The 17,162-nt window shown below is 40.4% G+C and overlaps 1 protein-coding gene across 1 annotated transcript in view; it reads left to right on the top strand.

The window, feature by feature from the left end:
- Positions 1 to 1,122: 1,122 nt before the first annotated feature.
- The window catches only part of gng12a (guanine nucleotide binding protein (G protein), gamma 12a), a 37,499-nt gene continuing 21,459 nt past the window's right edge, over positions 1,123 to 17,162 (top strand). Inside the window, exon 1 of the mRNA XM_082514522.1 lies at positions 1,123 to 1,517. The gene's annotated coding sequence lies outside the window, so the exon portion shown is untranslated. The remainder of the gene's footprint in view (positions 1,518 to 17,162) is intronic.

The following is a 17,162-nucleotide window of genomic DNA, read 5'->3' as shown; positions in this document are numbered from 1 at the left end:
TTCTGTGTTGCTACTACGGAGTATATCTTGATTAGAAATTTTCTTTCCGGGTTATAGTTGATGTAAAACCAAGTAAAACTGTATTTTTTCTGTGTAGTTTGTTACCAATGCTTTGTTTTGTTTTTCTTTTTAATCCTTATTTTTTACATTAGTTTTTGTTACTGTTGATGTTTAATTTAGTGTTTTTAAATAATATGCTGAGTATTTTTTTGGTCTTTTTGTTTTGTTTCGGGTTTTTTTGTTTGTTTGTTTGTTTGTTTTAGCATGCATGTAGCATGATTAAACACGTTCAGAGTAGGTAATACAATACAGACAGAACTTTTGAGTTGATTCTCTCATATATACTAACCAGCTGCGTTATTGTGGAAAAGCTGCTTATATCTAACCAGCCATTCCCATGTCATCACACCGAATGCATTAGGCAGGTAAACAAAGTCAAGGCAACATTCTGAAATACAAACCGGACAACAGAATAGGGACGAAAAAAGATTTAAGTGACTTTGTGGTTGTTGGGTGTCAGGCTGCTCTAAGTAGTTTGGAAACTGATGATCTACTGGGATTTTTCCACACAACCATGTCTGGGGGTTTACAGAGAAAGGTTTGAAAATATCCAGAAATCTGGATTAAAATTGTCTGGTTAATGTCAGAGGACAATGGCTAGACTGCTTCAGGCTCATACTAGAAGAAAATCTCTAAAGGCACCGCGCACTGAATTTTAAAGCAGCAGTAGACGACCACCAGATATCATTCCTGTCAGCTAAAGACAGAAAACGAAGGCTGCAATTCACACAGGAAAAGGGAATCCACCAAAGCACTAGCATGTACCTAATAAAGTGGCCCGTGACTTTAGACTTCCAATTCTCAATGAATATTTACACCAGGACCTCACTAAAATATAAACCATTTCCCGTGTGCTTTAATTTTATTAATTTTTTATAATTAAGAGTGTTTATTAGAAATGCATTTCTCGTTATCTGTGGCAACCGATGCAGAAATAACAGCAAATTTACATTTAAAAGGCCAACTTTACACTTAGCTTTTTAGATTAAATTCGATGTAATAATGCAGTAGCTTAGACTGCTCGACTTTCATTTTATTGTGAAATTTTACGGAAGTCGCGTCTGAGCGGTGGGTAGCTTGAAGCTGGCGGTCGTCCTGCGTTTCGGTTGGTCCGCCTCTCTCCCGACAAAATTCGGCTGTTCTCGACGCAAAGCGTCCAAGTGGAGGAAAAGGAAAGAAAAGGGGGAAGCTGGCGAAGAAGAAAAAGTAAACCACAATTAAAAGAAATTAGCTCTAAACGTCCGCAGAAAGTGAAAGCTGAGCTTGGAAGTCGACGGCGAGGTCTCCGCTGAGCTTGTTTTCCACAGTCTGTGGTGTAAACACGTTAGTGTAGTTCTGACATTGCGCCGTGAGAGACAGAGCTGAGGGAAAGGTCTCCTCCCAGTCTGTTGACGGAGACAGTTTGGCTTCAGTGGAAGGAGACACGGCTATACCTGACTGCACAGTACACCGGCCAGGTAAGACTGCAAACATGTTGATAAAATGTCACATTAGTAGCCGATATAACGAGCTTTACGCTGAAGCAACAGTTGGTCTCAATCTGTTCTACTATGAGACATATTTACTGTCAGCTGCCAGCTTTCACAGTCTCCCTCCGCCTGTGCAACACTTAGGTGGCACCACAGACAGTTTAGACACACAAATGTTATTTCTGCAGTTGTGTGTCTACAAAGAAATGTGTGATTCGTTTGGTATTCAACAGGTGAAAAGCTTTTAACTGAAGGTTTGTTCAACACACTGCTGCCTTCTGCCCCGATTATTCCCCAAAGGCCCCACCTACTGTGTTTGCCACATAGTGACTTATTTTGAAAAGCAGATAGATTATTCTAGAAGAGAAAATAAAACCAAGCCACTTCCTTCATGGCAAATCAGATGTATAATGGGTAGGGACATTACTAGTGTAAGCCCACCACGAACCAGTTCTGAGCCTGGGAAGTGGCTGAGATGTTTACATGGGGCATCAACAGTTCAGGCCATTAGGAGGACAGAATACAGACCAGCCATTGATAAGCCCAACTCATTAGTACCCCATTCACTGCCATCAAAGCTTCCTCTCGACATGAGTGGATCACACCGCACACAGTGGAAGCCCAGGAGCATACATTTCCTGTCTTCACGTTCCTGACATGCCATGAAGTTTTATTTTGAAGGAGTGAACTGCCTCAGAAGTCAGAAGAGATGAAGTGACCGAATCTGTGCCACTGCTTTATCCCATTATAGAAGCTTTTAAGTTTACTGTTTCATTAATGAAGGAACTGACAGCCCTACAGTGCTGGGTCCAGTCATAAGGCTGCTATTATGCTATTACATGGAACAGACTCTTTAAAAAAAAAAAAAAACTTATTTTCAGCTCTTTAAAAAAAAAAAATGACAGAACAGCTCCTCAGATGAGATTTGGGATGGTTTCAACGTGTTATCACCTAAAAAAAAAAACATTGATTCTTTTTTAGCGGCACCCGCTGCATTTGTAGTTGTGTGAGTAGGTTAGCTGGATAGCTGGCAGGATTTAGTATGACGTGTGATGCATGTAAATTGATTAGTAACAGAGGAAGGGGGCTATGTGATCGAGATGGGAACCATGTCCTGCTTAACGCAGCGGTTGGATGAGAGAGGAACGGGGAGGGGAACTCCTTGTAAGCTGCAAGACTGAATGGAGGATCACTTTTGTTTTGTTTCCTTCCTCCTTCCCCATCTGAGCCAAGTTGTGGGATGTGGCCGCACATGCAGCTGTCACCAATGCTGTAATCCTTTATCTGTGAATGGCGTGCATCTCCTCCTCCGACACAGAATGCTGCTTGACTCGATTGGCAGCGAGTTTTTGACAAGCAGGAGGAAAATGCAGCGGTGACCACCGTCTAAGACCAGGATCTGTTTCCTCATAGAGCTCTCTGTGATTCCCCGCAGTGGAGAGTTTTGTTGAAGTAGGAGGCGGTATGTGTGTACGTGCCTGTGTGTGCCTGCTTTCGTGTCTTTTCAGTGATCTCACTACTTCCTTAGTGGGCTGAGATTCACATATTTTTCTCAACATGTTATTCACACGCAGAAACCGGCATGACTTACAGGCTACTGAGTAAATTATATGTTTCTAAAAGTATTTGTGCTAAAGTACATGTTATTACATTCACACCCTTTCTCCTCTCAATTCCTGAGTCCTTTAAGTAACGTGACAACAACCTCATGGAAACACTGATATTTCTTTCAGCGCTGGAATAATTAGTCAGAGAAAGTTAATCACTTTAGCAGGCACCGATTCAATGCTCAGAAAAAGTCTTGAGTCACCCCTCATTTCTTTATACTTTGCTTCCTGGGAGCCAGATGTTCTCGTAAAATTTTAAAATGGACTTGAGCAATATTTCTCCAGGCTCTGTGAAAGCCATTCAAAGTTGTTCTTTGGTCATTAACTGCTATCGCACTCATTTCCAGTCCAGTCCCCGTATATGACCATTTTCAGAGGAATCTTATTTGTTTGATAGTACAGTCAACACAAAGTGATCTTTGAATGATTCACTTAACACAGACCTATGGGTCAATAAAAAATGTATCTAACTCAAGAGATAAACCAGTGATAGCAAAGAACCAATTTTAAAAAGTATTTCTAAGTACTTTGTTACTAGCAGCCTGTGACAAAAACACATGCTTCCATTTCTTCTTCTCCGACTTTAGTTGAATCCTCGAAAAATGCCATGGATAACACAGTTTGACAGGTATAAAATATTTTTTCCACCAATATAATAATTCCCAAAGAAATATTATTCAAAAACATGGGATTTATCAACATATTGTGCAGCATGTCCCTTAAAAATGTGAGGAATCTGGACAAGTCGGAGACAAAAAAGAAGTGGCAGATCTGAAAATAAAGAAGAAAAAAAAACCTATCTTTAGCAGATAAACATTATCTGAAAGTCATGTCCTTAGGAATAGGGGGAAAAATTCAGGAAAGACCTGATACAGGGCCTGAGATATACATGTGGTCATTCAGCTGATCTATCTACTGTTCCCTGAAGCCTCACCAGAAATGGTTTCCTTGGAAGGGTAGCTGTTAAGAGGCTATTCTTAATGAAGGTAAACAGAAACAAAAGGCCAACATATGCAAAATTGCACAAGAAATGGACCGAAAATTGTTGGCAACAGGTCTTATGGATTGATAAATCTAAATTTTAAATATTTGGTTCAAATAATTTTCAGTGAGTACAGAGGAGGTCAGGAGAGTATCTATAGCTGGGGGGCAGGATTGTCATCATTTGGGGCTGCATTTCAGCCAGTACTGAAAGTAGCCGGTCAGATTTTTGATCAACCATGCCATACCAGCTGTTAAGTGTTTAAATTGAAGACGAGGATGTCCCTGAAGAAGCCTGGAAAACTATTCCTCTCAACACCAATTGGTCGCTGCAGATGGCTGCCCCACTGAGCCTGGTTTTGCCAGAGGTTTCTTCCTGTTAAAGAGGAGGTTTTCCTTCACCCTGTTGCCAAGTGCTTGCTCGTAGGGGGTCGTGTGATTTTTGGTGTTTTGTACGGTCTTTTGGTTACAGTATAAAGGAGCTTGAGGAAACAGCTGTTATGATTTGTCACTATATAAATAAAATTGATTTGAATTAAAATGAAAGGAAAGCTGCCTCAGAGAGTTTAGCCTGTGTTAGAGAATGGTCATACCAAATACTGACTTTTAAGCTTGTTAGAATTGTAGAAGCTCTGTTTTTGCCTTGTATACTGTATTTTTATAGATGTTTGCAGCTGCTTCAAAAACATCACACAGTTATTTCTAATTTTCCTACCAAAATATAAAGAAATGAGGGGTGGATAAAGACTTTGGATCAGTACTGTATGAGGAATTTGCTGTTTCTGATTCTTCACACTTTTTTAAAGGCTTTTTTTGTTGGCTAAAATGAATATTAAGAGTTATTCAAACCATCATTTCTGAGAAGTAAAAATGCATTTCTCGCCATGTGACATTTTAAAGAAGTAAGCAACCTTCATCAGTGGTATAAATGAGTAATTCTCTCCTACTTAAGTCCTAATTTTCTTTCTCTGATCACTGACAAATAGTAATAATCATCTGATTACTGATTATTCACAATCTATAACAAACTTTGAAATCATTAGTCAGCAATTGCCAGATAGTTGCTTTCGTGTCTTCACGGAAGTAATCATTGTTGAGTGTTGAAAGTGTTGAAAAAAACCAAACATTAGCTGGTCCTGACATCATCGTCAGACACCGAAAATGTTGCATAGTTTACTCTGCAAAGCCGCAGCATTTTATTAATAAATAACTCAAAACAGTCCTTAGATTAAAGGAAAACTTTATTAAATGTCTTGGTAAAATGGTGTAAAACTGGCAACATTTATACTGAAGAAATCAAATAAACAAGGTGATGAGGTGTTTGATATCAGCTTAAACAGAAAGACTCTGTGTTCTGTCAATATTGTGAAATGGCAGATTTCATTAATACATTCCTGATGGATCTTCTATAAAATGTACAGATAGTTTTATGTGTGTTGTCCACTCTTATTTGGCAGTCTCTTATCTCTGCTCTTACGCTGAAGGTCAAAATCCAGAACTTAAAAAAAAAAAGTCTAAACAGTCTCACAGGAGTCTATACAACTCTTTTGATTCACATTCCTGGACATGAATCTTCTCTCTCTTCCTTTTTTGTGTACATGAAGACTATTCTTTATTGTTATTTTGTTTTTTTTTATGAGCCTGGTGTCATATCTATTTACGGGGTCCCTATACATGTACGTGTAAGCATGACTGGCCAGCATATAGTGAAGACAAAGAGCCTTTGTTTAAGTAACTTAAGCTGTACTTAAAAACATAATGGTTGATGGTTTTTATCACAGTCCAGGTGATTTTCCTTTGGTAAAAGGCCAAGATCTTTGATGGCTGCCAAGATTTGTTATTAGGATGACAAAGGTTATCATAGTGTGTGTATATATATATATTAGGGGTGCAACGATATTCGTATCGATATTGAACCGTTCGATACAGTGCTTTCGGTTCGGTACGCATATGTATCGAACAATACAACATTTGTAATTTATTTTATCAATTTTCCTTCTGACGATGCTGTCTGTGTTGAGCGCTCAGTGAATCTGTGTTCGACTACTCCGCCTAGGCTGCACTGTCGAGCGCAGATCCACTGAGCGCTCAACAAAGACAGCATAGTCAGAAGGAAGAGCGCAGGGCAAGCTAGCGAGACAGAAGTTAAGCTCTCCTTGCAACAGGCAAATTGAACCTCATTCAGATCTGGCGTTTGGAATTATTTTGGTTTTCATGTGACGTATGACCCTGAAGGTAAGCGAGTCATGGACTAAAGTAAAACAGTATGTTGGATGTGCCATGCAATGCTCAATTACATTGGTGTGAACTAGTGTGTTAGCGCAGTTAGCTCGTTAACGTGTTGGCCGTCTAGCCCCATGCACGGAGCGATCGGCGGTAGCTCGTTAAGGAGATTTGCCGTGTTGTGGCGTTAAGGTCATTTCAACGAGATTAACCTGAAAGCACTAGCGGGAACACAACGAATATGACTGCACATTTACGCCGACATCATCCTAGTGCAAAGACAAGTGGAAGCAGACAAAAAACAAGCAAGCATGCTACTAACTTTAGCCGAGTCATTTAGACCGCCGTTAGCACATGATTCTCCTTATGCTGCTGAGAATATAGCCCAGAAGAAGCGGATAGTATAGCTTTTATTTTGGAAAGAGCCATTTCTCTGTAATAAACTCTCTTTTCCAAAGATGAGTGATTCCTCAATCAGATACAGGGCTTGCAATATCGCTAGCCCGAAGTCCCGGAGCTAGCGATTTTTTTCAGTCGGGCTACCAAAATCTATCTCTTCCCTGCCCGTCGGGCTATTGTAGGAAAAATATATGTCAATGCTTTTGCATTCTTTCAGAAATGTAGCTGGGTAATTATGTCATTGGCATCGGTGAGCCACTGTCAATATGTGACATATTGAAGTCGCGTTTGAATTTGCGCTTGTTTTTTTGCTTTCACTTTGCAATCGTGCGAACTGTGTATAGAGAGCGACAGCACTGATCTGTGAGTGATGATAATTTGTGCACCAATTCCTCTGACATCGTCTTATTAATCGTTAGCTTACTATGCAAACATGACAAGTGAAATCTCCCGCAGCTTAAACATGTGAGAGGTTGATCGCGCAGAGAATCGCTGAGCTTATGTGAGTGCGTGTGTAAAAGCATTTCAGTTCTGCTGAGCCAAATAAGACAGGTCAGGGTGAAGAAGTGACAGCCAAAGAAAAGCTTACCACAAAACGGAGAAGTTATGACAAATCAGACTATAAGGCAAAAAGAAAGTGCAGCTTTATGGTTTCATGGACAAAAGAATTTCTGTGGCTGCAATATGACGAGCTAAATAACCAGGGCTGCACATAAGTGGTCCGCAGGTGCGCATTCGCTGTCAAAATAAAAAACATGCACAAGGGTTAGGGTTAAATTTAAAAACTGTACTTTTGAGTTAATATATATATATTTATAATTTTAATAAATGACAAATTAAAAATGCATGAACATTTTTTTTGTATCGAAAAAATATCGAACCGTGACACCAAAGTATCGAACCGAACCGAACCGTGAATTTTGTGTATCGTTGCACCCCTAATATATATATGTTTATATATATAAAAAAATAAAACTGTTTTCTGGGTTGTCATGCGCCATGTATATGAAGAAATATATTTATTCTAATTTTACAAGACTGAAAAATGTCACTCATGTTAGGGTTTTATGCAGTTTTTCCTCTCTTTTGTTTCACTAAGAACTCCACAACGTTGTCTTTTCAGTGATGATTTTCTTCCACTTCAGCTATACAGTATGCAAAGATACACTCTGAGCCTCAAAGGCTGCTCCAGCTTGATGTTTGCGGTGTGTGTCTGTGTATGCACTGCATTGTGTAAGTTGGTAGTCACAAGGCTGAGCCTACAGTGTCTGGTTTGCTTGAAATTCACCCTACCCAGCAGCAGATGTACTCAGAGGAGTGGTGGTGACACTGCGGATATACAGTCACACCCATGTGTTGGTTTGGCAGCACAGTCACTTGCTTTTATGAAATCCCAGGCATAACTCAGTCCTTTCTTATTGGCTAAAAATGGGCCAACTTGGTGAAACACGTACTTTATAGCCGAAGTGTTTTCTAAGATGCTGTTTTATTAATTAATAATTTTTTTTGTTTTGTGTGTTTCAAAGGTGGTTGTAGATGAAAGTGGTTTATTCACTGCTGCCTTCAGGAAGTGAGGCGCTCTGTGTGCTCATGTACTAATCAGGTTGACATCAGCCTGACATGTACACATTTGCTAAGCAGGAAGTGTTGTCATAGCAACCATCTCAGATAGGTAAGAAAGGTAGCGCGCAGACCTAATTTCCCCCCGTTTCAGTAAATGTGTCAAGGCTTTCTGATTCTGATTCACCGCCGTGTCTCAGCCTTTGCTGACTCTGTCTGCTTGTTGTTTCAAGGATACACTGGTCCCTGAAGCTGGGTTCAAGCTGTAGAGATCCTATTATTGTGTTTGTCAGTCTGAGTGGAGGACACAGGCGACAGACACAAAGGTAAAACTAGTGCCAAACACGGAGCATCTAACATCCATGTGAGAGGAAAAGCCACGGATTTCTTTACCTCTGCAGCTTTCTGCTCAGTGACACAGCTCATATTTTCTTTAAAATAAGCCTTATTTAGCAGTGTAGACAATATTGACTCAAACAAAAAACAGGGTGTGCAATCAGACATGAAGCAGAAATGCTTACTTCGACATCAATAATACTGAATGAAGTCGATCTGTTTCTATTCAGCGACATATTTAAATTTTTCTCTGTTCCAGTGTATAGAAGTATCAGAATTTATGTAGATTTTCAACTGTTCATGGATCTAATAATAGATTGACATCCCTTGCCCAGACTTACAGGGAGTGCAGAATTATTAGGCAAGTTGTATTTTTGAGGAATAATTTTATTATTGAACAACAACCATGTTCTCAATGAACCCCAAAAAACTCATTAATATCAAAGCTGAATGTTTGTGGAAGTAGTTTTTAGTTTGTTTTTAATTTTAGCTATTTTAGGGGGATATCTGTGTGTGCAGGTGACTATTACTGTGCATAATTATTAGGCAACTTAACATAAAACAAATATATACCCATTTCAATTATGTATGTTTACCAGTGAAACCAATATAACATCTCCACATTCACAAATATACATTTCTGACATTCAAAAACAAAACAAAAACAAATCAGCGACCAATATAGCCACCTTTCTTTGCAAGGACACTCAAAAGCCTGCCATCCATGGATTCTGTCAGTGTTTTGATCTGTTCACCATCAACATTGCGTGCAGCAGCAACCACAGCCTCCCAGACACTGTTCAGAGAGGTGTACTGTTTTCCCTCCTTGTAAATCTCACATTTGATGATGGACCACAGGTTCTCAATGGGGTTCAGATCAGGTGAACAAGGAGGCCATGTCATTCGTTTTTCTTCTTTTATACCCTTTCTTGCCAGCCACGCTGTGGAGTACTTGGACGCGTGTGATGGAGCATTGTCCTGCTTGAAAATCATGTTTTTCTTGAAGGATGCAGACTTCTTCCTGTACCACTGCTTGAAGAAGGTGTCTTCCAGAAACTGGCAGTAGGACTGGGAGTTGAGCTTGACTCCATCCTCAACCCGAAAAGGCCCCACAAGCTCATCTTTGATGATACCAGCCCAAACCAGTACTCCACCTCCACCTTGCTGGCGTCTGAGTCGGACTGGAGCTCTCTGCCCTTTACCAATCCAGCCATGGGCCCATCCATCTGGCCCATCAAGACTCACTCTCATTTCATCAGTCCATAAAACCTTAGAAAAACCAGTCTTGAGATATTTCTTGGCCCAGTCTTGACGTTTCAGCTTGTGTGTCTTGTTCAGTGGTGGTCGTCTTTCAGCCTTTCTTACCTTGGCCATGTCTCTGAGTATTGCACACCTTGTGCTTTTGGGCACTCCAGTGATGTTGCAGCTCTGAAATATGGCCAAACTGGTGGCAAGTGGCATCTTGGCAGCTGCACGCTTGACTTTTCTCAGTTCATGGGCAGTTATTTTGCGCCTTGGTTTTTCCACACACTTCTTGCGACCCTGTTGACTATTTTGAATGAAACGCTTGATTGTTCGATGATCACGCTTCAGAAGCTTTGCAATTTTGAGACTGCTGCATCCCTCTGCAAGATATCTCACTATTTTTGACTTTTCTGAGCCTGTCAAGTCCTTCTCTTGACCCATTTTGCCAAAGGAAAGGAAGTTGCCTAATAATTATGCACACCTGATATAGGGTGTTGATGTCATTAGACCACACCCCTTCTCATTACAGAGATGCACATCACCTAATATGCTTAATTGGTAGTAGGCTTTTGAGCCTATACAGCTTGGAGTAAGACAACATGCATGAAGAGGATGATGTGGACAAAATACTCATTTGCCTAATAATTCTGCACTCCCTGTATTGCCAGTGTTTTATATACAGAAGTTGTTTTAAATATCTTTTAGGTTTTCTTGGTATTTTTTTTCAAGTGTAAGAAATACACAGAAGCTCAGCAGCAAAACATTGAGTCAGCAGTCATATAAAATTGTAGAAGAAGCAATGATATAACTCACACTACTGCAGATCCTCAGGTTCAAGTCTGTCCTGGGCCACTTGCTGGATGTCATTCTGTACTGCCCTGTCCAAAATAATGATGAAAACTCTTCAAAATAGACTTAAAAAATAAAAAACTCATCTAGATTAAAACAAGAAACTTGAATTAGCATGTGTTTTGTTTTTTGTTTTTTGCTATTTTGTTTTTTGATAAATTGCCTAAATCATAGGTGTCATTTGGCCCGCGAAGCCATACCAAATTACTATTAGAGCTGGCCTACTGGTATTATACAGCTAATATATATATTGTTTAGTATTAAGCTTTGCTGTTCCATATTCAGTTTTTCAACTAAACTTGTTTGAGTCCATAAGAAAAAATTCATTCTTATATCTGGAGGAAGTTTTTTTTTCCAATAAATATTAATGTTAGCCCGCGACTTTGTTCCATTTTGAATTTTGGCCCACTGTGTATTTGAGTTTGACACCCCTGGCCTAAATGGTTATTATTGATTTATGCCTCTGGCTTCGGACTCTTTGATTAATTGCCTAACACTTCCAACCTCAGAGACTGAAATCACCAGCTTACTTTATCATTTAAATGCATACTGAGTTGCACAATTTAGATTTTGCTTGACTCAATTTTTGCATTTGTTCCGGTAAAAACAGTGAAAACCACTTTAGGTTGTTTTTTACTGACTTTTGTTCTAAAAAGGAAATTTTAGGCAGTGACTTATGAGAGTTCTTGGTATGCCGTGACTGATGGTACCTGCAAAGCGCTTCGGGCTTGTAATAACATGCCTCTGTAAGCCAAAACTAGATTTTGAACGAATATTTTTGTTGGTGTATGAAAGTCTGCACAAAACCAGCCTATAGTGAGAGTGATTTAACAAGTCAACTCAACAATGCCATCTTGAGTCTGTTCTTTTCCTTATAGCTTCAGGTTAAAGTTTTGTTTTCTTTAACTGTTGAGTAATACCTTAAAACTGATGCTGTAAGTGCACACATTGACATATGAGCCCTTTTTGTGTTGAGGTTGGTGAGCAGGCCTCAGTTTGTTGCCAGTACATAGCTGTTCATCCCGATCTCTGGTTGGACAGGAGAGGGAAAGCAGATAAGATAGGTGTGTTTGGAGTGTAAACTATGTCCAAGGTTGAAGTTCCTTGTAACCTCACTTTAATGTGAGGTTAGATTTGTAGCTGTCCCACAAAGTGTAAAGGTTAGTCGATGGGCTAGGGAGCTCAATGCTCTGCAGTATTTGGGAGGAACCTCTCTACAAAAGAGTTGCCAAAACTTCTTATAACCAATAATTGCATAATTATAAGGGTTAAATGCTTCTAGCTTCCTAGATTTGAGGATTGCTTTCTCAGTAGGCCTTTTTCATACAGTGGGAAAAGCACAGGTGACGGCATTAATGGTGGCTTTGTACTACACTGCTACAGTGTCTCAATACTAAAACCAAGACATTGAAACTGAAGCAATTAAATCCATTTGGGCCATTATTAATGAGCAGTTTCCTATGTGACCTTGTAAATAATGTTTTGTGTATTTTAGTCTTATTTATTCATTTATTTTTGCTAGTTCAAATTTGTATAAATGCAGTGGACATTTTGTTTTTACTATTTTTTGATTCTGTGTGCAGATTAAATGCACACATATGTACATTCACCAGACACTTTACTGGGTATACCTTTGCAACTAGTCGTTAACACACATATGTTATTAGTCAATCACGTGGCAGCAATATAATACATTTAGGCATGTAGACACGGTAAACACCGCCTGCTAAAGTTTAACTGAGCATCAGAATGAGGGGAAAAAAGGTGATTTAAGTGACTTTGAATGTAGCATGGTTGTTGGTGTCAGACAGGCTGGCCTGAGTATTTCAGAAACTGCTGAGCTGATGGGATTTTCCCACATAACCATCTCTAGGGTTTACAGGGTCCTAAAATATCCAGTGAGCAGCAGTTTCCTGGGTGAAAATGCCTTGTTGATGCCACAGGAGAATGAGCAGACTGCTTTGAGTTGATAGGAAAGCATAACTGACTCTGAGCACAAATCACATGGAACCTTGAAGCTGATGGGCTACAACAGCAGAACACCACACCAGGTACCACTCCTGTCAACTTAGAAACTAAGACTACAATTTAAACAAGTTTAACCAAACTGTACATGTTATCATTAAGGGTGCAACGATACTCATATCGATATTGAACCGTTCGATACAGTGCTTTCGGTTCGGTACGCATATGTATCGAACAATACAAAATTTGTAATTTATTTTATCAACTTTCCTTCTGACGATGCTGTCTGTGTTGAGCACTCAGTGAATCTGCGTTCGACTACTCCGCCTAGGCTGTACTGTCAAGCGCAGATCCACTGAGCACTCAACACAGACAGCATCGTCAGAAGGAAGAGCGCAGGGCAAGCTAGCGAGACAGAAGTTAAGCTCTCCTTGCAACATGGCAAATTGAACCTCTCCCACCCTCATTCAGATCTGGCGTTTGGAATTATTTTGGTTTTCATGTGAGGTATGACCCTGAAGGTAAGCGCGTCATGGACTAAAGTAAAACAGTATGTTGGATGTGCCATGCAATGCTCAATTACATGGGTGGGAACTAGTGTGTTAGCGCAGTTAGCTCGTTAACGTGTTGGCCGTCTAGCCCCACACTCTGGGCGATCAGGGGTAGCTCATTAACGGAGATTTGCCGTGTTGTGGCGTTAACATCATTTCAACGAGATTAATGCTGACAGCACTAGTGGGAACACAACGAATATGACTGCGTGTTTACGCCGACATCATCCTAGTGCAAAGACAAGTGGAAGCAGACAAAAACAACAAGCATGCATGCTACAAACTTTACCCGAGTCATTTAGATTGCCGTTAGCACATGATTCTCCTTATGGGGACCTGATATGTTTAATATTGTGGCGAGCTCAGACAAGTTGGAGACGGAGGTGTCGTTTGGTCTTGCTTCCCGTGAGCTAGCCAGGGAGCACAGCCGTTTATTGACATCTGCAGAAGAACACTGCCGCTAGCTAACTGCTCAGCGCGGCAACAGCACAGCAACAACAACACACAGGGCGCCCTCTGACCCCGGAAGGACACACCGTCGCAGAGAGAGGGCGTCACCCGTCACTATGGCAACATAAACAAAACATAACTGTACAAACAGAACCCCGAACAGCACTGACCCGCTACATAGCCCCCACCTAAGGGGTCAGTCGTCCCCGACGACCCCATTACCCCACACAAAGTCCTGCAAATGTCCAGGTGCCCTCTTTTGGCGCACCGGCCGGTCACGACCGGCGGGGGAAAAGTCACTCGGGTCAGAACATGGGGTGCCACCATCATCCCACTTCTGACACCAATGTGGCGAGCTTAGACAAGGAGGAGACGGAGGTGTCGTTTGGTCTTGCTTCCCGTGAGCTAGCCAGGGAGCACAGCCGTTTATTGACATCTGCAGAAGAACACTGCCGCTAGCTAACTGCTCAGCGCGGCAACAGCACAGCAACAACAACAACACACAGGGCGCCCTCTGACCCCGGAAGGACACACCGTCGCAGCGAGAGGGCGTCATCCGTCACTATGGCAACATAAACAAAACATAACTGTACAAACAGAACCCCAAACAGCCCTGACCCGCTACAATATGCTGCTGAGAATATAGCCCAGAAGAAGCGTATAGTATAGCTGTTATTTTGGAAAGAGCCATTTCTCTGTAATAAACTCTCTTCCAAAGATGAGTGATTCCTCAATCAGATACAGGGCTCACAAAATCGCTAGCCCGACGTCCCGGAGCTAGCGATTTTTCCAGTCGGGCTACCAAAATCTATCTCTGCTCTGCCCGTCGGGCTATTGTAGGAAGGAAAAATATATGTCAATGCTTTTGCATTCTTTCGGAAATGTAGCTGGGTAATTATGTCATTGGCATCGATGAGCCACTGTCAATATGTGACATATTGAAATCGCGTTTGCTTTCACTTTGCAATCGCGCGAACTGTCTATAGAGAGCGACAGCACTGATTGGTGAGTGATGATAATTTGCGCACCAATTTCTCTGACATCGTCTTATTAATCGTTAGCTTACTATGCAAACATGACAAGTGAAATCTCCCGCAGCAAGCTTAAACATATGAGAGGTTGATCGCGCAGAGAATCGCTGACCGTTATGTGTGTGTGTGTGTGTGTAAAAGCAGCAGGATATATATTTTAGTTCTGCTGAGCCAAATAAGACAGGTCAGAGTGAAGAAGTGACAGCCAAAGAAAAGCTTACCACAAAATGGAAAAGTTATGACAAATCAGACTATAAGGCGAAAAGAAAGTGCAGCTTTATGGTTTCATGGACAAAATAATTTCTGTGGCTGCAATATGACGAACTATATAACCAGGGCTGCACATAAGTGGTCAAAATAAATAAAAAAACGCGCACAAGATATGAAGTTGCAACGCGTGTTTGCATACATAAGATTTTCTGGAGGAGGACAGACATTTGTTTAGAACTCTAAAAGATGTCGAAGAAGCTCCTTTAAGCAATTACTTTGGTGTTCCTCCACCTCCAAACAAATGTCAGAAGGAGTCCGAACCACAAAAGAAGCACGTATTCTCGGAAAAGTGGTTGCAGGAGGTGAGCTGGCTTCAAACAAATGATGAACGCACAGAGATGTGGTGCGGAATGTGCCGTGAAAATCCCACTCTAGCGGACAAAAACAGTGCTTTTTATATGGATGCAAACGCGCGTTGCAACTTCTTATCTGGTGCGCGTCTTTTATTTTGACAGCGAATGCGCACATGCGGACCACTTATGTGCACCTGTGTAAATAACATAATGTTCTGCCGGGTGTGTTGTTGGTTTTCTATCGATTTCTGAGTCGACAAGCACCTTTGTTACTGGGACCAGTCATTTTAAGAAAGGCCCCCATTAGAACCCATGAGAAATGCAAGAAATGCATTATTGCTCAGTCTGCAATATCTTTCCCAGAACAAACACCAATTACAAATAACATACTAAAAATAAACCTGAAAAATCTGTTTAGAACAGCGTACTATGTTGCAAAGAGTGAACTACCACTGGCAAAATTTAGCAGTCTTTGCAAACTTCAAAAAGCAAATGGCCTAGATCTTGGTTCCACTTGTCTCTTACCCGTGACTTCAGCGGAAATTTCAAATTCAGGATCTGACACAGACTGATTCATGTCCTACACAGTTCTTACAAGTTCATAGAAATTTCTGTTCAATTAGAACCAAGTATTTGAGTTGATGATTGTAATTTTTATACAATGTTGTAATTTGTTTTTCAACAATTTTTTTGATTAATGTTTTGTTTCCTTTACAATATTATACTTTAATGTATAACATTGTAAAGGAAACAAAACATCAATCAAAAAATTACTCTCTTTTTTATTCGGGCTACTTACATTTATTTTGGGCTACCAAAAACTGAAGAGTCCCTGCTCGAAGGGCTACCAGGGATTTTGAAATTTTGAGAACCCTGAGATATATTTATTTATTTTTATTACTTTTGTTTCAGCAACATTCAATTTAAAAACTGTACTTTTGAGTTAAAATATATATTTATAATTTTAATAAATGACAAATTAAAAAGGCATGAACATTTTTTTTGTATCGAAAAAATATCGAACCGTGACACCAAAGTATCGAACCGAACCGAACCGTGAATTTTGTGTATCGTTGCACCCCTAGTTATCATATGTGATGACTTAATTTCTGCTGCAACATTCAGATAGTAGGGTCACAGTTAGATGTAAGAAACATGAAAGCAGTCCATCCTGCCTCGTATCAATAGTTCGGTGGAGGTTTAATGGTGTTGGGGATATTTTCTTGGCACACGTTGGACCCTTTAACCCCTGCCACAGCCTACCTGAGTATTGCTGGCTATGTCCAATACTTTATGCCCACAGTATAGACATTGTGCCATATCACAAAGTTCAAATTCTCTCAAACTGGTTTCTTGAACACGACAATGAGGTCACTGTAGTCAAATGACCTCCACACTCACCAGATTTCAATCTATTAGAGCACCTTTGGGATGTGGTGGTAATTCACATCATGGATGTGTTAGTCGACAAATCTGCACCAACTGTGTGAGGTCATCATCATGTCATCACCGTAACCCATCATGGACCAAACTAAGGAATGTTTCCATACCTTGTTGGATCTGTGCCACAAAGAATTAAGGCAGTTCTGAAATTAAAGTCCAACCCTTCTAACCCTTAGCAAGCTGTACCTAATGAAGTGTCCAGTGAGTGTATCTATAATACAGTCAGTGTTCTGCCTGACAGTCCAGTTGAGTTGTGTTCTTGGACATTAGTGAGTCAAACAATTGCAACAGTTCATGGATCTATTGATTATTCTAGTAGATTTATTCAATCAATAATTATTAGTTTTTAACTCTATCTATAACTCATTTACAATATGAAAATTACTATTAAAAAGTTTACAGTTTGGGTCTCACTTGATTTGCAGACATC

Source organism: Aulonocara stuartgranti, assembly GCF_965226115.1.
Source record: "Aulonocara stuartgranti genome assembly, chromosome: 18".
Classification (NCBI taxonomy): Eukaryota; Metazoa; Chordata; class Actinopteri; order Cichliformes; family Cichlidae; genus Aulonocara; species Aulonocara stuartgranti.
Note: the sequence above shows the minus strand (reverse complement) of the source record. Positions and strands in the feature narration are given on the sequence as shown.